General features: G+C 50.7%; 21 non-coding genes across 21 annotated transcripts; 12 read left to right on the forward strand and 9 right to left on the reverse strand.

The window, feature by feature from the left end:
- Positions 1-329: 329 nt before the first annotated feature.
- Positions 330-401, forward strand: Trnag-ccc. The gene has a single exon. It is a non-coding gene; the product is annotated as a tRNA-Gly (tRNA).
- A 1,728-nt stretch (positions 402-2,129) lies between these two features.
- Trnag-ccc lies at positions 2,130-2,201 on the forward strand. The gene has a single exon. It is a non-coding gene; the product is annotated as a tRNA-Gly (tRNA).
- A 1,728-nt stretch (positions 2,202-3,929) lies between these two features.
- Trnag-ccc lies at positions 3,930-4,001 on the forward strand. Its single transcript has one exon. It is a non-coding gene; the product is annotated as a tRNA-Gly (tRNA).
- A 1,017-nt stretch (positions 4,002-5,018) lies between these two features.
- Positions 5,019-5,090, reverse strand: Trnae-uuc. Its single transcript has one exon. It is a non-coding gene; the product is annotated as a tRNA-Glu (tRNA).
- A 639-nt stretch (positions 5,091-5,729) lies between these two features.
- Trnag-ccc lies at positions 5,730-5,801 on the forward strand. Its single transcript has one exon. It is a non-coding gene; the product is annotated as a tRNA-Gly (tRNA).
- A 1,728-nt stretch (positions 5,802-7,529) lies between these two features.
- Positions 7,530-7,601, forward strand: Trnag-ccc. Its single transcript has one exon. It is a non-coding gene; the product is annotated as a tRNA-Gly (tRNA).
- A 1,017-nt stretch (positions 7,602-8,618) lies between these two features.
- On the reverse strand, positions 8,619-8,690 carry Trnae-uuc. The gene has a single exon. It is a non-coding gene; the product is annotated as a tRNA-Glu (tRNA).
- Positions 8,691-9,329: 639 nt separating this feature from the next.
- Positions 9,330-9,401, forward strand: Trnag-ccc. Its single transcript has one exon. It is a non-coding gene; the product is annotated as a tRNA-Gly (tRNA).
- Positions 9,402-10,418: 1,017 nt separating this feature from the next.
- Positions 10,419-10,490, reverse strand: Trnae-uuc. Its single transcript has one exon. It is a non-coding gene; the product is annotated as a tRNA-Glu (tRNA).
- Positions 10,491-11,129: 639 nt separating this feature from the next.
- Positions 11,130-11,201, forward strand: Trnag-ccc. The gene has a single exon. It is a non-coding gene; the product is annotated as a tRNA-Gly (tRNA).
- A 1,017-nt stretch (positions 11,202-12,218) lies between these two features.
- Trnae-uuc lies at positions 12,219-12,290 on the reverse strand. Its single transcript has one exon. It is a non-coding gene; the product is annotated as a tRNA-Glu (tRNA).
- A 639-nt stretch (positions 12,291-12,929) lies between these two features.
- On the forward strand, positions 12,930-13,001 carry Trnag-ccc. Its single transcript has one exon. It is a non-coding gene; the product is annotated as a tRNA-Gly (tRNA).
- Positions 13,002-14,018: 1,017 nt separating this feature from the next.
- Positions 14,019-14,090, reverse strand: Trnae-uuc. The gene has a single exon. It is a non-coding gene; the product is annotated as a tRNA-Glu (tRNA).
- Positions 14,091-14,729: 639 nt separating this feature from the next.
- On the forward strand, positions 14,730-14,801 carry Trnag-ccc. The gene has a single exon. It is a non-coding gene; the product is annotated as a tRNA-Gly (tRNA).
- A 1,017-nt stretch (positions 14,802-15,818) lies between these two features.
- Trnae-uuc lies at positions 15,819-15,890 on the reverse strand. The gene has a single exon. It is a non-coding gene; the product is annotated as a tRNA-Glu (tRNA).
- Positions 15,891-16,529: 639 nt separating this feature from the next.
- Trnag-ccc lies at positions 16,530-16,601 on the forward strand. The gene has a single exon. It is a non-coding gene; the product is annotated as a tRNA-Gly (tRNA).
- Positions 16,602-17,618: 1,017 nt separating this feature from the next.
- On the reverse strand, positions 17,619-17,690 carry Trnae-uuc. The gene has a single exon. It is a non-coding gene; the product is annotated as a tRNA-Glu (tRNA).
- Positions 17,691-18,329: 639 nt separating this feature from the next.
- Positions 18,330-18,401, forward strand: Trnag-ccc. The gene has a single exon. It is a non-coding gene; the product is annotated as a tRNA-Gly (tRNA).
- Positions 18,402-19,418: 1,017 nt separating this feature from the next.
- On the reverse strand, positions 19,419-19,490 carry Trnae-uuc. Its single transcript has one exon. It is a non-coding gene; the product is annotated as a tRNA-Glu (tRNA).
- Positions 19,491-20,129: 639 nt separating this feature from the next.
- Positions 20,130-20,201, forward strand: Trnag-ccc. Its single transcript has one exon. It is a non-coding gene; the product is annotated as a tRNA-Gly (tRNA).
- A 1,017-nt stretch (positions 20,202-21,218) lies between these two features.
- Trnae-uuc lies at positions 21,219-21,290 on the reverse strand. Its single transcript has one exon. It is a non-coding gene; the product is annotated as a tRNA-Glu (tRNA).
- Positions 21,291-21,382: the final 92 nt, after the last annotated feature.

Consider the following 21,382-nt stretch of genomic DNA (forward strand, 5'->3'; position numbering starts at 1 on the left):
GAGAAGGCTGAGTTGAGGATAGAACGTACGCCCTTAAGATAATGACACGCACAGCCCACTGCGCCACCGAGGCATACAGGAATATTCGCCACCGCAGCCTCACTAAGAAGTTCTAATTTCAGAATTGTTTTCCCACCATGCCGTACATGAAAGGGTGGATTACTCGGCGGAAGTCAATGCTGCGTCTAGTTACAGTGCATCGCCCTGGAAGCAACGTGGTATCGCGTTCCGATGTGCTGGAGGGCAGAGGTGCCGCTGCAGGGTCGCTTGAGCCTCTGGTGGCAGCAGGGGCGACAACGCACCGCGACACAGGAAGCCTGCAACGCAATGCGGTGGTGGTGTAACGGACAGCATGGTTGCTTCCCAAGCAGTTGATCCGGGTTCGATTCCCGGCCATCGCAGGAGGATTGTCATTTTTGCGTAGCGCAATAGTGTGTGTTCAAGACCATGCGATCCTCGAAATTGCCACGCGTCGCGGCACAGGTAGTATCTCCTCGTCTGCTGCCTCGTTCCAGCTAAGTGGATTGATTTCACTTCATCGTGTGCCGACTTGGCCCGACTTTGCTCGACTGCCGCTCGCTGCCGCTCGGCGGTGGGGCCGATATGACAGGAGAAGTACGACAATCGGCTGCGAGAAATAAAGTAATCAAGAGTACTTTTCCTTTTCAATACGAAAAGCTAAACTTTCATTTACAAATTTCGGAAATCTCACTGCTTCGCCACAGTGTTATCTACACATTTGAGAAATTATCTGTTGATTCGTACGGTTCTGTTATTGCCAAAGTCGTTCTTGCACTTTCCTTGCGCTCTTTTTGCAAACAGCGTCATTAAATTTTCGGTCATATGTTCGTTAACGTAATTTAAATTGCTTAGGGAGGCATCATAGCACGTCAACACTGTAGCACAAAAGGAGGAGGGTGGGGGTTGAAATGAAAGGGTCCAATAGCACGCAGAGTTCCCGGACGATCACCCATCCACTCACTAACCACGCAAACGTCTGCTTAACTTCATTAATCGAAAGTGAGCTGGCCGTTGGCAACCCCTTAGCGAAACGTTCAGACTTCTAGCTGGATGTGCACATCATTTAGAATCTGCCTGGCAGAGTCTCGCAGGAGACAGCATTTCCTATCAGGGGAGAAAATGGAATGGCCCGTGGAGGGATTGAACCCATGACCGACGCGTTACTAGCACGACGCTATAGCCCACTGAGCTAACGGGCAGTGCAACACTGTCGCATCAGCAGGCCAAAACCGCAATACCGTCTCCTCTCCCTTCAAAACGGCCCCTCCATTAACGTGAGGATGTATCTCTTTTTCTTGACTTTCTCTCACCTTATACTTGGAACCCAGAGCAGCAGCTCCACGAAGACGAAAAACGGCCGTGAGAAGTTTTCTCATCTCAGCCCCGAAACCTTCACGTTCAGGTACCGGGAATCGAACCCGAGCCTCCTGGGTGAAAGCTAGGTATCCTAGCCACTAGACCATACCGGACATACCTCAACGATCCACTACGTGTGTATGCGTCCAGAAATACTTCTCCTCCACGCAACTTTAGGGCCGAACCTGGCGCCAACGCTGAACTCTGTCCGCCACCACGATCCCGCTTACTCACTCCCAAAGCGCGCAAGTCATACTAGGCAATCATCGCTTTCAGTCTCGAGTGCAACTAGTAAAACTGTAATTAGTAATAACTGGAAACAAACACACGTTGACACAAAGTAGCCTAGGTGGTAATAAACGGCAAACACGGCCTTACCTCGCAAAAGCTATGCTGTGCCTTTCACCGTCGTGGACAGAAAATGAGAAGGCTGAGTTGAGGATAGAACGTACGCCCTTAAGATAATGACACGCACAGCCCACTGCGCCACCGAGGCATACAGGAATATTCGCCACCGCAGCCTCACTAAGAAGTTCTAATTTCAGAATTGTTTTCCCACCATGCCGTACATGAAAGGGTGGATTACTCGGCGGAAGTCAATGCTGCGTCTAGTTACAGTGCATCGCCCTGGAAGCAACGTGGTATCGCGTTCCGATGTGCTGGAGGGCAGAGGTGCCGCTGCAGGGTCGCTTGAGCCTCTGGTGGCAGCAGGGGCGACAACACACCGCGACACAGGAAGCCTGCAACGCAATGCGGTGGTGGTGTAACGGACAGCATGGTTGCTTCCCAAGCAGTTGATCCGGGTTCGATTCCCGGCCATCGCAGGAGGATTGTCATTTTTGCGTAGCGCAATAGTGTGTGTTCAAGACCATGCGATCCTCGAAATTGCCACGCGTCGCGGCACAGGTAGTATCTCCTCGTCTGCTGCCTCGTTCCAGCTAAGTGGATTGATTTCACTTCATCGTGTGCCGACTTGGCCCGACTTTGCTCGACTGCCGCTCGCTGCCGCTCGGCGGTGGGGCCGATATGACAGGAGAAGTACGACAATCGGCTGCGAGAAATAAAGTAATCAAGAGTACTTTTCCTTTTCAATACGAAAAGCTAAACTTTCATTTACAAATTTCGGAAATCTCACTGCTTCGCCACAGTGTTATCTACACATTTGAGAAATTATCTGTTGATTCGTACGGTTCTGTTATTGCCAAAGTCGTTCTTGCACTTTCCTTGCGCTCTTTTTGCAAACAGCGTCATTAAATTTTCGGTCATATGTTCGTTAACGTAATTTAAATTGCTTAGGGAGGCATCATAGCACGTCAACACTGTAGCACAAAAGGAGGAGGGTGGGGGTTGAAATGAAAGGGTCCAATAGCACGCAGAGTTCCCGGACGATCACCCATCCACTCACTAACCACGCAAACGTCTGCTTAACTTCATTAATCGAAAGTGAGCTGGCCGTTGGCAACCCCTTAGCGAAACGTTCAGACTTCTAGCTGGATGTGCACATCATTTAGAATCTGCCTGGCAGAGTCTCGCAGGAGACAGCATTTCCTATCAGGGGAGAAAATGGAATGGCCCGTGGAGGGATTGAACCCATGACCGACGCGTTACTAGCACGACGCTATAGCCCACTGAGCTAACGGGCAGTGCAACACTGTCGCATCAGCAGGCCAAAACCGCAATACCGTCTCCTCTCCCTTCAAAACGGCCCCTCCATTAACGTGAGGATGTATCTCTTTTTCTTGACTTTCTCTCACCTTATACTTGGAACCCAGAGCAGCAGCTCCACGAAGACGAAAAACGGCCGTGAGAAGTTCTCTCATCTCAGCCCCGAAACCTTCACGTTCAGGTACCGGGAATCGAACCCGAGCCTCCTGGGTGAAAGCTAGGTATCCTAGCCACTAGACCATACCGGACATACCTCAACGATCCACTACGTGTGTATGCGTCCAGAAATACTTCTCCTCCACGCAACTTTAGGGCCGAACCTGGCGCCAACGCTGAACTCTGTCCGCCACCACGATCCCGCTTACTCACTCCCAAAGCGCGCAAGTCATACTAGGCAATCATCGCTTTCAGTCTCGAGTGCAACTAGTAAAACTGTAATTAGTAATAACTGGAAACAAACACACGTTGACACAAAGTAGCCTAGGTGGTAATAAACGGCAAACACGGCCTTACCTCGCAAAAGCTATGCTGTGCCTTTCACCGTCGTGGACAGAAAATGAGAAGGCTGAGTTGAGGATAGAACGTACGCCCTTAAGATAATGACACGCACAGCCCACTGCGCCACCGAGGCATACAGGAATATTCGCCACCGCAGCCTCACTAAGAAGTTCTAATTTCAGAATTGTTTTCCCACCATGCCGTACATGAAAGGGTGGATTACTCGGCGGAAGTCAATGCTGCGTCTAGTTACAGTGCATCGCCCTGGAAGCAACGTGGTATCGCGTTCCGATGTGCTGGAGGGCAGAGGTTCCGCTGCAGGGTCGCTTGAGCCTCTGGTGGCAGCAGGGGCGGCAACGCACCGCGACACAGGAAGCCTGCAACGCAATGCGGTGGTGGTGTAACGGACAGCATGGTTGCTTCCCAAGCAGTTGATCCGGGTTCGATTCCCGGCCATCGCAGGAGGATTGTCATTTTTGCGTAGCGCAATAGTGTGTGTTCAAGACCATGCGATCCTCGAAATTGCCACGCGTCGCGGCACAGGTAGTATCTCCTCGTCTGCTGCCTCGTTCCAGCTAAGTGGATTGATTTCACTTCATCGTGTGCCGACTTGGCCCGACTTTGCTCGACTGCCGCTCGCTGCCGCTCGGCGGTGGGGCCGATATGACAGGAGAAGTACGACAATCGGCTGCGAGAAATAAAGTAATCAAGAGTACTTTTCCTTTTCAATACGAAAAGCTAAACTTTCATTTACAAATTTCGGAAATCTCACTGCTTCGCCACAGTGTTATCTACACATTTGAGAAATTATCTGTTGATTCGTACGGTTCTGTTATTGCCAAAGTCGTTCTTGCACTTTCCTTGCGCTCTTTTTGCAAACAGCGTCATTAAATTTTCGGTCATATGTTCGTTAACGTAATTTAAATTGCTTAGGGAGGCATCATAGCACGTCAACACTGTAGCACAAAAGGAGGAGGGTGGGGGTTGAAATGAAAGGGTCCAATAGCACGCAGAGTTCCCGGACGATCACCCATCCACTCACTAACCACGCAAACGTCTGCTTAACTTCATTAATCGAAAGTGAGCTGGCCGTTGGCAACCCCTTAGCGAAACGTTGAGACTTCTAGCTGGATGTGCACATCATTTAGAATCTGCCTGGCAGAGTCTCGCAGGAGACAGCATTTCCTATCAGGGGAGAAAATGGAATGGCCCGTGGAGGGATTGAACCCATGACCGACGCGTTACTAGCACGACGCTATAGCCCACTGAGCTAACGGGCAGTGCAACACTGTCGCATCAGCAGTCCAAAACCGCAATACCGTCTCCTCTCCCTTCAAAACGGCCCCTCCATTAACGTGAGGATGTATCTCTTTTTCTTGACTTTCTCTCACCTTATACTTGGAACCCAGAGCAGCAGCTCCACGAAGACGAAAAACGGCCGTGAGAAGTTTTCTCATCTCAGCCCCGAAACCTTCACGTTCAGGTACCGGGAATCGAACCCGGGCCTCCTGGTTGAAAGCAAGGTATCCTAGCCACTAGACCATACCGGACATACCTCAACGATCCACTACGTGTGTATGCGTCCAGAAATACTTCTCCTCCACGCAACTTTAGGGCCGAACCTGGCGCCAACGCTGAACTCTGTCCGCCACCACGATCCCGCTTACTCACTCCCAAAGCGCGCAAGTCATACTAGGCAATCATCGCTTTCAGTCTCGAGTGCAACTAGTAAAACTGTAATTAGTAATAACTGGAAACAAACACACGTTGACACAAAGTAGCCTAGGTGGTAATAAACGGCAAACACGGCCTTACCTCGCAAAAGCTATGCTGTGCCTTTCACCGTCGTGGACAGAAAATGAGAAGGCTGAGTTGAGGATAGAACGTACGCCCTTAAGATAATGACACGCACAGCCCACTGCGCCACCGAGGCATACAGGAATATTCGCCACCGCAGCCTCACTAAGAAGTTCTAATTTCAGAATTGTTTTCCCACCATGCCGTACATGAAAGGGTGGATTACTCGGCGGAAGTCAATGCTGCGTCTAGTTACAGTGCATCGCCCTGGAAGCAACGTGGTATCGCGTTCCGATGTGCTGGAGGGCAGAGGTTCCGCTGCAGGGTCGCTTGAGCCTCTGGTGGCAGCAGGGGCGGCAACGCACCGCGACACAGGAAGCCTGCAACGCAATGCGGTGGTGGTGTAACGGACAGCATGGTTGCTTCCCAAGCAGTTGATCCGGGTTCGATTCCCGGCCATCGCAGGAGGATTGTCATTTTTGCGTAGCGCAATAGTGTGTGTTCAAGACCATGCGATCCTCGAAATTGCCACGCGTCGCGGCACAGGTAGTATCTCCTCGTCTGCTGCCTCGTTCCAGCTAAGTGGATTGATTTCACTTCATCGTGTGCCGACTTGGCCCGACTTTGCTCGACTGCCGCTCGCTGCCGCTCGGCGGTGGGGCCGATATGACAGGAGAAGTACGACAATCGGCTGCGAGAAATAAAGTAATCAAAAGTACTTTTCCTTTTCAATACGAAAAGCTAAACTTTCATTTACAAATTTCGGAAATCTCACTGCTTCGCCACAGTGTTATCTACACATTTGAGAAATTATCTGTTGATTCGTACGGTTCTGTTATTGCCAAAGTCGTTCTTGCACTTTCCTTGCGCTCTTTTTGCAAACAGCGTCATTAAATTTTCGGTCATATGTTCGTTAACGTAATTTAAATTGCTTAGGGAGGCATCATAGCACGTCAACACTGTAGCACAAAAGGAGGAGGGTGGGGGTTGAAATGAAAGGGTCCAATAGCACGCAGAGTTCCCGGACGATCACCCATCCACTCACTAACCACGCAAACGTCTGCTTAACTTCATTAATCGAAAGTGAGCTGGCCGTTGGCAACCCCTTAGCGAAACGTTCAGACTTCTAGCTGGATGTGCACATCATTTAGAATCTGCCTGGCAGAGTCTCGCAGGAGACAGCATTTCCTATCAGGGGAGAAAATGGAATGGCCCGTGGAGGGATTGAACCCATGACCGACGCGTTACTAGCACGACGCTATAGCCCACTGAGCTAACGGGCAGTGCAACACTGTCGCATCAGCAGGCCAAAACCGCAATACCGTCTCCTCTCCCTTCAAAACGGCCCCTCCATTAACGTGAGGATGTATCTCTTTTTCTTGACTTTCTCTCACCTTATACTTGGAACCCAGAGCAGCAGCTCCACGAAGACGAAAAACGGCCGTGAGAAGTTTTCTCATCTCAGCCCCGAAACCTTCACGTTCAGGTACCGGGAATCGAACCCGAGCCTCCTGGGTGAAAGCTAGGTATCCTAGCCACTAGACCATACCGGACATACCTCAACGATCCACTACGTGTGTATGCGTCCAGAAATACTTCTCCTCCACGCAACTTTAGGGCCGAACCTGGCGCCAACGCTGAACTCTGTCCGCCACCACGATCCCGCTTACTCACTCCCAAAGCGCGCAAGTCATACTAGGCAATCATCGCTTTCAGTCTCGAGTGCAACTAGTAAAACTGTAATTAGTAATAACTGGAAACAAACACACGTTGACACAAAGTAGCCTAGGTGGTAATAAACGGCAAACACGGCCTTACCTCGCAAAAGCTATGCTGTGCCTTTCACCGTCGTGGACAGAAAATGAGAAGGCTGAGTTGAGGATACAACGTACGCCCTTAAGATAATGACACGCACAGCCCACTGCGCCACCGAGGCATACAGGAATATTCGCCACCGCAGCCTCACTAAGAAGTTCTAATTTCAGAATTGTTTTCCCACCATGCCGTACATGAAAGGGTGGATTACTCGGCGGAAGTCAATGCTGCGTCTAGTTACAGTGCATCGCCCTGGAAGCAACGTGGTATCGCGTTCCGATGTGCTGGAGGGCAGAGGTGCCGCTGCAGGGTCGCTTGAGCCTCTGGTGGCAGCAGGGGCGACAACGCACCGCGACACAGGAAGCCTGCAACGCAATGCGGTGGTGGTGTAACGGACAGCATGGTTGCTTCCCAAGCAGTTGATCCGGGTTCGATTCCCGGCCATCGCAGGAGGATTGTCATTTTTGCGTAGCGCAATAGTGTGTGTTCAAGACCATGCGATCCTCGAAATTGCCACGCGTCGCGGCACAGGTAGTATCTCCTCGTCTGCTGCCTCGTTCCAGCTAAGTGGATTGATTTCACCTCATCGTGTGCCGACTTGGCCCGACTTTGCTCGACTGCCGCTCGCTGCCGCTCGGCGGTGGGGCCGATATGACAGGAGAAGTACGACAATCGGCTGCGAGAAATAAAGTAATCAGGAGTACTTTTCCTTTTCAATACGAAAAGCTAAACTTTCATTTACAAATTTCGGAAATCTCACTGCTTCGCCACAGTGTTATCTACACATTTGAGAAATTATCTGTTGATTCGTACGGTTCTGTTATTGCCAAAGTCGTTCTTGCACTTTCCTTGCGCTCTTTTTGCAAACAGCGTCATTAAATTTTCGGTCATATGTTCGTTAACGTAATTTAAATTGCTTAGGGAGGCATCATAGCACGTCAACACTGTAGCACAAAAGGAGGAGGGTGGGGGTTGAAATGAAAGGGTCCAATAGCACGCAGAGTTCCCGGACGATCACCCATCCACTCACTAACCACGCAAACGTCTGCTTAACTTCATTAATCGAAAGTGAGCTGGCCGTTGGCAACCCCTTAGCGAAACGTTGAGACTTCTAGCTGGATGTGCACATCATTTAGAATCTGCCTGGCAGAGTCTCGCAGGAGACAGCATTTCCTATCAGGGGAGAAAATGGAATGGCCCGTGGAGGGATTGAACCCATGACCGACTCGTTACTAGCACGACGCTATAGCCCACTGAGCTAACGGGCAGTGCAACACTGTCGCATCAGCAGTCCAAAACCGCAATACCGTCTCCTCTCCCTTCAAAACGGCCCCTCCATTAACGTGAGGATGTATCTCTTTTTCTTGACTTTCTCTCACCTTATACTTGGAACCCAGAGCAGCAGCTCCACGAAGACGAAAAACGGCCGTGAGAAGTTTTCTCATCTCAGCCCCGAATTCTTCACGTTCAGGTACCGGGAATCGAACCCGGGCCTCCTGGGTGAAAGCTAGGTATCCTAGCCACTAGACCATACCGGACATACCTCAACGATCCACTACGTGTGTATGCGTCCAGAAATACTTCTCCTCCACGCAACTTTAGGGCCGAACCTGGCGCCAACGCTGAACTCTGTCCGCCACCACGATCCCGCTTACTCACTCCCAAAGCGCGCAAGTCATACTAGGCAATCATCGCTTTCAGTCTCGAGTGCAACTAGTAAAACTGTAATTAGTAATAACTGGAAACAAACACACGTTGACACAAAGTAGCCTAGGTGGTAATAAACGGCAAACACGGCCTTACCTCGCAAAAGCTATGCTGTGCCTTTCACCGTCGTGGACAGAAAATGAGAAGGCTGAGTTGAGGATAGAACGTACGCCCTTAAGATAATGACACGCACAGCCCACTGCGCCACCGAGGCATACAGGAATATTCGCCACCGCAGCCTCACTAAGAAGTTCTAATTTCAGAATTGTTTTCCCACCATGCCGTACATGAAAGGGTGGATTACTCGGCGGAAGTCAATGCTGCGTCTAGTTACAGTGCATCGCCCTGGAAGCAACGTGGTATCGCGTTCCGATGTGCTGGAGGGCAGAGGTGCCGCTGCAGGGTCGCTTGAGCCTCTGGTGGCAGCAGGGGCGGCAACGCACCGCGACACAGGAAGCCTGCAACGCAATGCGGTGGTGGTGTAACGGACAGCATGGTTGCTTCCCAAGCAGTTGATCCGGGTTCGATTCCCGGCCATCGCAGGAGGATTGTCATTTTTGCGTAGCGCAATAGTGTGTGTTCAAGACCATGCGATCCTCGAAATTGCCACGCGTCGCGGCACAGGTAGTATCTCCTCGTCTGCTGCCTCGTTCCAGCTAAGTGGATTGATTTCACTTCATCGTGTGCCGACTTGGCCCGACTTTGCTCGACTGCCGCTCGCTGCCGCTCGGCGGTGGGGCCGATATGACAGGAGAAGTACGACAATCGGCTGCGAGAAATAAAGTAATCAAGAGTACTTTTCCTTTTCAATACGAAAAGCTAAACTTTCATTTACAAATTTCGGAAATCTCACTGCTTCGCCACAGTGTTATCTACACATTTGAGAAATTATCTGTTGATTCGTACGGTTCTGTTATTGCCAAAGTCGTTCTTGCACTTTCCTTGCGCTCTTTTTGCAAACAGCGTCATTAAATTTTCGGTCATATGTTCGTTAACGTAATTTAAATTGCTTAGGGAGGCATCATAGCACGTCAACACTGTAGCACAAAAGGAGGAGGGTGGGGGTTGAAATGAAAGGGTCCAATAGCACGCAGAGTTCCCGGACGATCACCCATCCACTCACTAACCACGCAAACGTCTGCTTAACTTCATTAATCGAAAGTGAGCTGGCCGTTGGCAACCCCTTAGCGAAACGTTCAGACTTCTAGCTGGATGTGCACATCATTTAGAATCTGCCTGGCAGAGTCTCGCAGGAGACAGCATTTCCTATCAGGGGAGAAAATGGAATGGCCCGTGGAGGGATTGAACCCATGACCGACGCGTTACTAGCACGACGCTATAGCCCACTGAGCTAACGGGCAGTGCAACACTGTCGCATCAGCAGTCCAAAACCGCAATACCGTCTCCTCTCCCTTCAAAACGGCCCCTCCATTAACGTGAGGATGTATCTCTTTTTCTTGACTTTCTCTCACCTTATACTTGGAACCCAGAGCAGCAGCTCCACGAAGACGAAAAACGGCCGTGAGAAGTTTTCTCATCTCAGCCCCGAAACCTTCACGTTCAGGTACCGGGAATCGAACCCGGGCCTCCTGGGTGAAAGCTAGGTATCCTAGCCACTAGACCATACCGGACATACCTCAACGATCCACTACGTGTGTATGCGTCCAGAAATACTTCTCCTCCACGCAACTTTAGGGCCGAACCTGGCGCCAACGCTGAACTCTCTCCGCCACCACGATCCCGCTTACTCACTCCCAAAGCGCGCAAGTCATACTAGGCAATCATCGCTTTCAGTCTCGAGTGCAACTAGTAAAACTGTAATTAGTAATAACTGGAAACAAACACACGTTGACACAAAGTAGCCTAGGTGGTAATAAACGGCAAACACGGCCTTACCTCGCAAAAGCTATCCTGTGCCTTTCACCGTCGTGGACAGTAAATGAGAAGGCTGAGTTGAGGATAGAACGTACGCCCTTAAGATAATGACACGCACAGCCCACTGCGCCACCGAGGCATACAGGAATATTCGCCACCGCAGCCTCACTAAGAAGTTCTAATTTCAGAATTGTTTTCCCACCATGCCGTACATGAAAGGGTGGATTACTCGGCGGAAGTCAATGCTGCGTCTAGTTACAGTGCATCGCCCTGGAAGCAACGTGGTATCGCGTTCCGATGTGCTGGAGGGCAGAGGTGCCGCTGCAGGGTCGCTTGAGCCTCTGGTGGCAGCAGGGGCGACAACGCACCGCGACACAGGAAGCCTGCAACGCAATGCGGTGGTGGTGTAACGGACAGCATGGTTGCTTCCCAAGCAGTTGATCCGGGTTCGAATCCCGGCCATCGCAGGAGGATTGTCATTTTTGCGTAGCGCAATAGTGTGTGTTCAAGACCATGCGATCCTCGAAATTGCCACGCGTCGCGGCACAGGTAGTATCTCCTCGTCTGCTGCCTCGTTCCAGCTAAGTGGATTGATTTCACTTCATCGTGTGCCGACTTGGCCCGACTTTGCTCGACTGCCGCTCGCTGCCGCTCGGCGGTGGGGCCGATATGACAGGAGAAGTACGACAATCGGCTGCGAGAAATAAAGTAATCAGGAGTACTTTTCCTTTTCAATACGAAAAGCTAAACTTTCATTTACAAATTTCGGAAATCTCACTGCTTCGCCACAGTGTTATCTACAAATTTGAGAAATTATCTGTTGATTCGTACGGTTCTGTTATTGCCAAAGTCGTTCTTGCACTTTCCTTGCGCTCTTTTTGCAAACAGCGTCATTAAATTTTCGGTCATATGTTCGTTAACGTAATTTAAATTGCTTAGGGAGGCATCATAGCACGTCAACACTGTAGCACAAAAGGAGGAGGGTGGGGGTTGAAATGAAAGGGTCCAATAGCACGCAGAGTTCCCGGACGATCACCCATCCACTCACTAACCACGCAACCGTCTGCTTAACTTCATTAATCGAAAGTGAGCTGGCCGTTGGCAACCCCTTAGCGAAACGTTGAGACTTCTAGCTGGATGTGCACATCATTTAGAATCTGCCTGGCAGAGTCTCGCAGGAGACAGCATTTCCTATCAGGGGAGAAAATGGAATGGCCCGTGGAGGGATTGAACCCATGACCGACGCGTTACTAGCACGACGCTATAGCCCACTGAGCTAACGGGCAGTGCAACACTGTCGCATCAGCAGTCCAAAACCGCAATACCGTCTCCTCTCCCTTCAAAACGGCCCCTCCATTAACGTGAGGATGTATCTCTTTTTCTTGACTTTCTCTCACCTTATACTTGGAACCCAGAGCAGCAGCTCCACGAAGACGAAAAACGGCCGTGAGAAGTTTTCTCATCTCAGCCCCGAAACCTTCACGTTCAGGTACCGGGAATCGAACCCGGGCCTCCTGGGTGAAAGCTAGGTATCCTAGCCACTAGACCATACCGGACATACCTCAACGATCCACTACGTGTGTATGCGTCCAGAAATACTTCTCCTCCACGCAACTTTAGGGCCGAACCTGGCGCCAACGCTGAACTCTGTCCGCCACCACGATCCCGCTTACTCACTCCCAAAGCGCGCAAGTCATACTAGGCAATCATCGCTTTCAGTCTCGAGTGCAACTAGTAAAACTGTAATTAGTAATAACTGGAAACAAACACACGTTGACACAAAGTAGCCTAGGTGGTAATAAACGGCAAACACGGCCTTACCTCGCAAAAGCTATGCTGTGCCTTTCACCGTCGTGGACAGAAAATGAGAAGGCTGAGTTGAGGATAGAACGTACGCCCTTAAGATAATGACACGCACAGCCCACTGCGCCACCGAGGCATACAGGAATATTCGCCACCGCAGCCTCACTAAGAAGTTCTAATTTCAGAATTGTTTTCCCACCATGCCGTACATGAAAGGGTGGATTTCTCGGCGGAAGTCAATGCTGCGTCTAGTTACAGTGCATCACCCTGGAAGCAACGTGGTATCGCGTTCCGATGTGCTGGAGGGCAGAGGTGCCGCTGCAGGGTCGCTTGAGCCTCTGGTGGCAGCAGGGGCGACAACGCACCGCGACACAGGAAGCCTGCAACGCAATGCGGTGGTGGTGTAACGGACAGCATGGTTGCTTCCCAAGCAGTTGATCCGGGTTCGATTCCCGGCCATCGCAGGAGGATTGTCATTTTTGCGTAGCGCAATAGTGTGTGTTCAAGACCATGCGATGCTCGAAATTGCCACGCGTCGCGGCACAGGTAGTATCTCCTCGTCTGCTGCCTCGTTCCAGCTAAGTGGATTGATTTCACTTCATCGTGTGCCGACTTGGCCCGACTTTGCTCGACTGCCGCTCGCTGCCGCTCGGCGGTGGGGCCGATATGACAGGAGAAGTACGACAATCGGCTGCGAGAAATAAAGTAATCAGGAGTACTTTTCCTTTTCAATACGAAAAGCTAAACTTTCATTTACAAATTTCGGAAATCTCACTGCTTCGCCACAGTGTTATCTACAAATTTGAGAAATTATCTGTTGATTCGTACGGTTCTGTTATTGCCAAAGTCGTTCTTGCACTTTCCTTGCGCTCTTTTTGCAAACAGCGTCATTAAATTTTCGGTCATATGTTCGTTAACGTAATTTAAATTGCTTAGGGAGGCATCATAGCACGTCAACACTGTAGCACAAAAGGAGGAGGGTGGGGGTTGAAATGAAAGGGTCCAATAGCACGCAGAGTTCCCGGACGATCACCCATCCACTCACTAACCACGCAAACGTCTGCTTAACTTCATTAATCGAAAGTGAGCTGGCCGTTGGCAACCCCTTAGCGAAACGTTGAGACTTCTAGCTGGATGTGCACATCATTTAGAATCTGCCTGGCAGAGTCTCGCAGGAGACAGCATTTCCTATCAGGGGAGAAAATGGAATGGCCCGTGGAGGGATTGAACCCATGACCGACGCGTTACTAGCACGACGCTATAGCCCACTGAGCTAACGGGCAGTGCAACACTGTCGCATCAGCAGTCCAAAACCGCAATACCGTCTCCTCTCCCTTCAAAACGGCCCCTCCATTAACGTGAGGATGTATCTCTTTTTCTTGACTTTCTCTCACCTTATACTTGGAACCCAGAGCAGCAGCTCCACGAAGACGAAAAACGGCCGTGAGAAGTTTTCTCATCTCAGCCCCGAAACCTTCACGTTCAGGTACCGGGAATCGAACCCGGGCCTCCTGGGTGAAAGCTAGGTATCCTAGCCACTAGACCATACCGGACATACCTCAACGATCCACTACGTGTGTATGCGTCCAGAAATACTTCTCCTCCACGCAACTTTAGGGCCGAACCTGGCGCCAACGCTGAACTCTGTCCGCCACCACGATCCCGCTTACTCACTCCCAAAGCGCGCAAGTCATACTAGGCAATCATCGCTTTCAGTCTCGAGTGCAACTAGTAAAACTGTAATTAGTAATAACTGGAAACAAACACACGTTGACACAAAGTAGCCTAGGTGGTAATAAACGGCAAACACGGCCTTACCTCGCAAAAGCTATGCTGTGCCTTTCACCGTCGTGGACAGAAAATGAGAAGGCTGAGTTGAGGATAGAACGTACGCCCTTAAGATAATGACACGCACAGCCCACTGCGCCACCGAGGCATACAGGAATATTCGCCACCGCAGCCTCACTAAGAAGTTCTAATTTCAGAATTGTTTTCCCACCATGCCGTACATGAAAGGGTGGATTTCTCGGCGGAAGTCAATGCTGCGTCTAGTTACAGTGCATCGCCCTGGAAGCAACGTGGTATCGCGTTCCGATGTGCTGGAGGGCAGAGGTGCCGCTGCAGGGTCGCTTGAGCCTCTGGTGGCAGCAGGGGCGGCAACGCACCGCGACACAGGAAGCCTGCAACGCAATGCGGTGGTGGTGTAACGGACAGCATGGTTGCTTCCCAAGCAGTTGATCCGGGTTCGATTCCCGGCCATCGCAGGAGGATTGTCATTTTTGCGTAGCGCAATAGTGTGTGTTCAAGACCATGCGATCCTCGAAATTGCCACGCGTCGCGGCACAGGTAGTATCTCCTCGTCTGCTGCCTCGTTCCAGCTAAGTGGATTGATTTCACTTCATCGTGTGCCGACTTGGCCCGACTTTGCTCGACTGCCGCTCGCTGCCGCTCGGCGGTGGGGCCGATATGACAGGAGAAGTACGACAATCGGCTGCGAGAAATAAAGTAATCAGGAGTACTTTTCCTTTTCAATACGAAAAGCTAAACTTTCATTTACAAATTTCGGAAATCTCACTGCTTCGCCACAGTGTTATCTACAAATTTGAGAAATTATCTGTTGATTCGTACGGTTCTGTTATTGCCAAAGTCGTTCTTGCACTTTCCTTGCGCTCTTTTTGCAAACAGCGTCATTAAATTTTCGGTCATATGTTCGTTAACGTAATTTAAATTGCTTAGGGAGGCATCATAGCACGTCAACACTGTAGCACAAAAGGAGGAGGGTGGGGGTTGAAATGAAAGGGTCCAATAGCACGCAGAGTTCCCGGACGATCACCCATCCACTCACTAACCACGCAAACGTCTGCTTAACTTCATTAATCGAAAGTGAGCTGGCCGTTGGCAACCCCTTAGCGAAACGTTGAGACTTCTAGCTGGATGTGCACATCATTTAGAATCTGCCTGGCAGAGTCTCGCAGGAGACAGCATTTCCTATCAGGGGAGAAAATGGAATGGCCCGTGGAGGGATTGAACCCATGACCGACGCGTTACTAGCACGACGCTATAGCCCACTGAGCTAACGGGCAGTGCAACACTGTCGCATCAGCAGTCCAAAACCGCAATACCGTCTCCTCTCCCTTCAAAACGGCCCCTCCATTAACGTGAGGATGTATCTCTTTTTCTTGACTTTCTCTCACCTTATACTTGGAACCCAGAGCAGCAGCTCCACGAAGACGAAAAACGGCCGTGAGAAGTTTTCTCATCTCAGCCCCGAAACCTTCACGTTCAGGTACCGGGAATCGAACCCGGGCCTCCTGGTTGAAAGCTAGGTATCCTAGCCACTAGACCATACCGGACATACCTCAACGATCCACTACGTGTGTATGCGTCCAGAAATACTTCTCCTCCACGCAACTTTAGGGCCGAACCTGGCGCCAACGCTGAACTCTGTCCGCCACCACGATCCCGCTTACTCACTCCCAAAGCGCGCAAGTCATACTAGGCAATCATCGCTTTCAGTCTCGAGTGCAACTAGTAAAACTGTAATTAGTAATAACTGGAAACAAACACACGTTGACACAAAGTAGCCTAGGTGGTAATAAACGGCAAACACGGCCTTACCTCGCAAAAGCTATGCTGTGCCTTTCACCGTCGTGGACAGAAAATGAGAAGGCTGAGTTGAGGATAGAACGTACGCCCTTAAGATAATGACACGCACAGCCCACTGCGCCACCGAGGCATACAGGAATATTCGCCACCGCAGCCTCACTAAGAAGTTCTAATTTCAGAATTGTTTTCCCACCATGCCGTACATGAAAGGGTGGATTACTCGGCGGAAGTCAATGCTGCGTCTAGTTACAGTGCATCGCCCTGGAAGCAACGTGGTATCGCGTTCCGATGTGCTGGAGGGCAGAGGTGCCGCTGCAGGGTCGCTTGAGCCTCTGGTGGCAGCAGGGGCGACAACGCACCGCGACACAGGAAGCCTGCAACGCAATGCGGTGGTGGTGTAACGGACAGCATGGTTGCTTCCCAAGCAGTTGATCCGGGTTCGATTCCCGGCCATCGCAGGAGGATTGTCATTTTTGCGTAGCGCAATAGTGTGTGTTCAAGACCATGCGATCCTCGAAATTGCCACGCGTCGCGGCACAGGTAGTATCTCCTCGTCTGCTGCCTCGTTCCAGCTAAGTGGATTGATTTCACTTCATCGTGTGCCGACTTGGCCCGACTTTGCTCGACTGCCGCTCGCTGCCGCTCGGCGGTGGGGCCGATATGACAGGAGAAGTACGACAATCGGCTGCGAGAAATAAAGTAATCAGGAGTACTTTTCCTTTTCAATACGAAAAGCTAAACTTTCATTTACAAATTTCGGAAATCTCACTGCTTCGCCACAGTGTTATCTACAAATTTGAGAAATTATCTGTTGATTCGTACGGTTCTGTTATTGCCAAAGTCGTTCTTGCACTTTCCTTGCGCTCTTTTTGCAAACAGCGTCATTAAATTTTCGGTCATATGTTCGTTAACGTAATTTAAATTGCTTAGGGAGGCATCATAGCACGTCAACACTGTAGCACAAAAGGAGGAGGGTGGGGGTTGAAATGAAAGGGTCCAATAGCACGCAGAGTTCCCGGACGATCACCCATCCACTCACTAACCACGCAACCGGCTGCTTAACTTCATTAATCGAAAGTGAGCTGGCCGTTGGCAACCCCTTAGCGAAACGTTGAGACTTCTAGCTGGATGTGCACATCATTTAGAATCTGCCTGCGAGAGTCTCGCAGGAGACAGCATTTCCTATCAGGGGAGAAAATGGAATGGCCCGTGGTGGGATTGAACCCATGACCGACGCGTTACTAGCACGACGCTATAGCCCACTGAGCTAACGGGCAGTGCAACACTGTCGCATCAGCAGTCCAAAACCGCAATACCGTCTCCTCTCCCTTCAAAACGGCCCCTCCATTAACGTGAGGATGTATCTCTTTTTCTTGACTTTCTCTCACCTTATACTTGGAACCCAGAGCAGCAGCTCCACGAAGACGAAAAACGGCCGTGAGAAGTTTTCTCATCTCAGCCCCGAAACCTTCACGTTCAGGTACCGGGAATCGAACCCGGGCCTCCTGGGTGAAAGCTAGGTATCCTAGCCACTAGACCATACCGGACATACCTCAACGATCCACTACGTGTGTATGCGTCCAGAAATACTTCTCCTCCACGCAACTTTAGGGCCGAACCTGGCGCCAACGCTGAACTCTGTCCGCCACCACGATCCCGCTTACTCACTCCCAAAGCGCGCAAGTCATACTAGGCAATCATCGCTTTCAGTCTCGAGTGCAACTAGTAAAACTGTAATTAGTAATAACTGGAAACAAACACACGTTGACACAAAGTAGCCTAGGTGGTAATAAACGGCAAACACGGCCTTACCTCGCAAAAGCTATGCTGTGCCTTTCACCGTCGTGGACAGAAAATGAGAAGGCTGAGTTGAGGATAGAACGTACGCCCTTAAGATAATGACACGCACAGCCCACTGCGCCACCGAGGCATACAGGAATATTCGCCACCGCAGCCTCACTAAGAAGTTCTAATTTCAGAATTGTTTTCCCACCATGCCGTACATGAAAGGGTGGATTACTCGGCGGAAGTCAATGCTGCGTCTAGTTACAGTGCATCGCCCTGGAAGCAACGTGGTATCGCGTTCCGATGTGCTGGAGGGCAGAGGTGCCGCTGCAGGGTCGCTTGAGCCTCTGGTGGCAGCAGGGGCGACAACGCACCGCGACACAGGAAGCCTGCAACGCAATGCGGTGGTGGTGTAACGGACAGCATGGTTGCTTCCCAAGCAGTTGATCCGGGTTCGATTCCCGGCCATCGCAGGAGGATTGTCATTTTTGCGTAGCGCAATAGTGTGTGTTCAAGACCATGCGATCCTCGAAATTGCCACGCGTCGCGGCACAGGTAGTATCTCCTCGTCTGCTGCCTCGTTCCAGCTAAGTGGATTGATTTCACTTCATCGTGTGCCGACTTGGCCCGACTTTGCTCGACTGCCGCTCGCTGCCGCTCGGCGGTGGGGCCGATATGACAGGAGAAGTACGACAATCGGCTGCGAGAAATAAAGTAATCAGGAGTACTTTTCCTTTTCAATACGAAAAGCTAAACTTTCATTTACAAATTTCGGAAATCTCACTGCTTCGCCACAGTGTTATCTACAAATTTGAGAAATTATCTGTTGATTCGTACGGTTCTGTTATTGCCAAAGTCGTTCTTGCACTTTCCTTGCGCTCTTTTTGCAAACAGCGTCATTAAATTTTCGGTCATATGTTCGTTAACGTAATTTAAATTGCTTAGGGAGGCATCATAGCACGTCAACACTGTAGCACAAAAGGAGGAGGGTGGGGGTTGAAATGAAAGGGTCCAATAGCACGCAGAGTTCCCGGACGATCACCCATCCACTCACTAACCACGCAACCGGCTGCTTAACTTCATTAATCGAAAGTGAGCTGGCCGTTGGCAACCCCTTAGCGAAACGTTGAGACTTCTAGCTGGATGTGCACATCATTTAGAATCTGCCTGCGAGAGTCTCGCAGGAGACAGCATTTCCTATCAGGGGAGAAAATGGAATGGCCCGTGGAGGGATTGAACCCATGACCGACGCGTTACTAGCACGACGCTATAGCCCACTGAGCTAACGGGCAGTGCAACACTGTCGCATCAGCAGTCCAAAACCGCAATACCGTCTCCTCTCCCTTCAAAACGGCCCCTCCATTAACGTGAGGATGTATCTCTTTTTCTTGACTTTCTCTCACCTTATACTTGGAACCCAGAGCAGCAGCTCCACGAAGACGAAAAACGGCCGTGAGAAGTTTTCTCATCTCAGCCCCGAAACCTTCACGTTCAGGTACCGGGAATCGAACCCGGGCCTCCTGGGTGAAAGCTAGGTATCCTAGCCACTAGACCATACCGGACATACCTCAACGATCCACTACGTGTGTATGCGTCCAGAAATACTTCTCCTCCACGCAACTTTAGGGCCGAACCTGGCGCCAACGCTGAACTCTGTCCGCCACCACGATCCCGCTTACTCACTCCCAAAGCGCGCAAGTCATACTAGGCAATCATCGCTTTCAGTCTCGAGTGCAACTAGTAAAACTGTAATTAGTAATAACTGGAAACAAACACACGTTGACACAAAGTAGCCTAGGTGGTAATAAACGGCAAACACGGCCTTACCTCGCAAAAGCTATGCTGTGCCTTTCACCGTCGTGGACAGAAAATGAGAAGGCTGAGTTGAGGATAGAACGTACGCCCTTAAGATAATGACACGCACAGCCCACTGCGCCACCGAGGCATACAGGAATATTCGCCACCGCAGCCTCACTAAGAAGTTCTAATTTCAGAATTGTTTTCCCACCATGCCGTACATGAAAGGGTGGATTACTCGGCGGAAGTCAATGCTGCGTCTAGTTACAGTGCATCGCCCTGGAAGCAACGTGGTATCGCGTTCCGATGTGCTGGAGGGCAGAGGTGCCGCTCCAGGGTCGCTTGAGCCTCTGGTGGCAGCAGGGGCGACAACGCACCGCGACACAGGAAGCCTGCAACGCAATGCGGTGGTGGTGTAACGGACAGCATGGTTGCTTCCCAAGCAGTTGATCCGGGTTCGATTCCCGGCCATCGCAGGAGGATTGTCATTTTTGCGTAGCGCAATAGTGTGTGTTCAAGACCATGCGATCCTCGAAATTGCCACGCGTCGCGGCACAGGTAGTATCTCCTCGTCTGCTGCCTCGTTCCAGCTAAGTGGATTGATTTCACTTCATCGTGTGCCGACTTGGCCCGACTTTGCTCGACTGCCGCTCGCTGCCGCTCGGCGGTGGGGCCGATATGACAGGAGAAGTACGACAATCGGCTGCGAGAAATAAAGTAATCAGGAGTACTTTTCCTTTTCAATACGAAAAGCTAAACTTTCATTTACAAATTTCGGAAATCTCACTGCTTCGCCACAGTGTTATCTACAAATTTGAGAAATTATCTGTTGATTCGTACGGTTCTGTTATTGCCAAAGTCGTTCTTGCACTTTCCTTGCGCTCTTTTTGCAAACAGCGTCATTAAATTTTCGGTCATATGTTCGTTAACGTAATTTAAATTGCTTAGGGAGGCATCATAGCACGTCAACACTGTAGCACAAAAGGAGGAGGGTGGGGGTTGAAATGAAAGGGTCCAATAGCACGCAGAGTTCCCGGACGATCACCCATCCACTCACTAACCACGCAAACGTCTGCTTAACTTCATTAATCGAAAGTGAGCTGGCCGTTGGCAACCCCTTAGCGAAACGTTGAGACTTCTAGCTGGATGTGCACATCATTTAGAATCTGCCTGGCAGAGTCTCGCAGGAGACAGCATTTCCTATCAGGGGAGAAAATGGAATGGCCCGTGGAGGGATTGAACCCATGACCGACGCGTTACTAGCACGACGCTATAGCCCACTGAGCTAACGGGCAGTGCAACACTGTCGCATCAGCAGTCCAAAACCGCAATACCGTCTCCTCTCCCTTCAAAACGGCCCCTCCATTAACGTGAGGATGTATCTCTTTTTCTTGACTTTCTCTCACCTTATACTTGGAACCCAGAGCAGCAGCTCCACGAAGACGAAAAACGGCCGTGAGAAGTTTTCTCATCTCAGCCCCGAAACCTTCACGTTCAGGTACCGGGAATCGAACCCGGGCCTCCTGGGTGAAAGCTAGGTATCCTAGCCACTAGACCATACCGGACATACCTCAACGATCCACTACGTGTGTATGCGTCCAGAAATACTTCTCCTCCACGCAACTTTAGGGCCGAACCTGGCGCCAACGCTGAACTC

Source organism: Schistocerca americana, chromosome 8 (assembly GCF_021461395.2).
Source record: "Schistocerca americana isolate TAMUIC-IGC-003095 chromosome 8, iqSchAmer2.1, whole genome shotgun sequence".
NCBI lineage: Eukaryota > Metazoa > Arthropoda > Insecta > Orthoptera > Acrididae > Schistocerca > Schistocerca americana.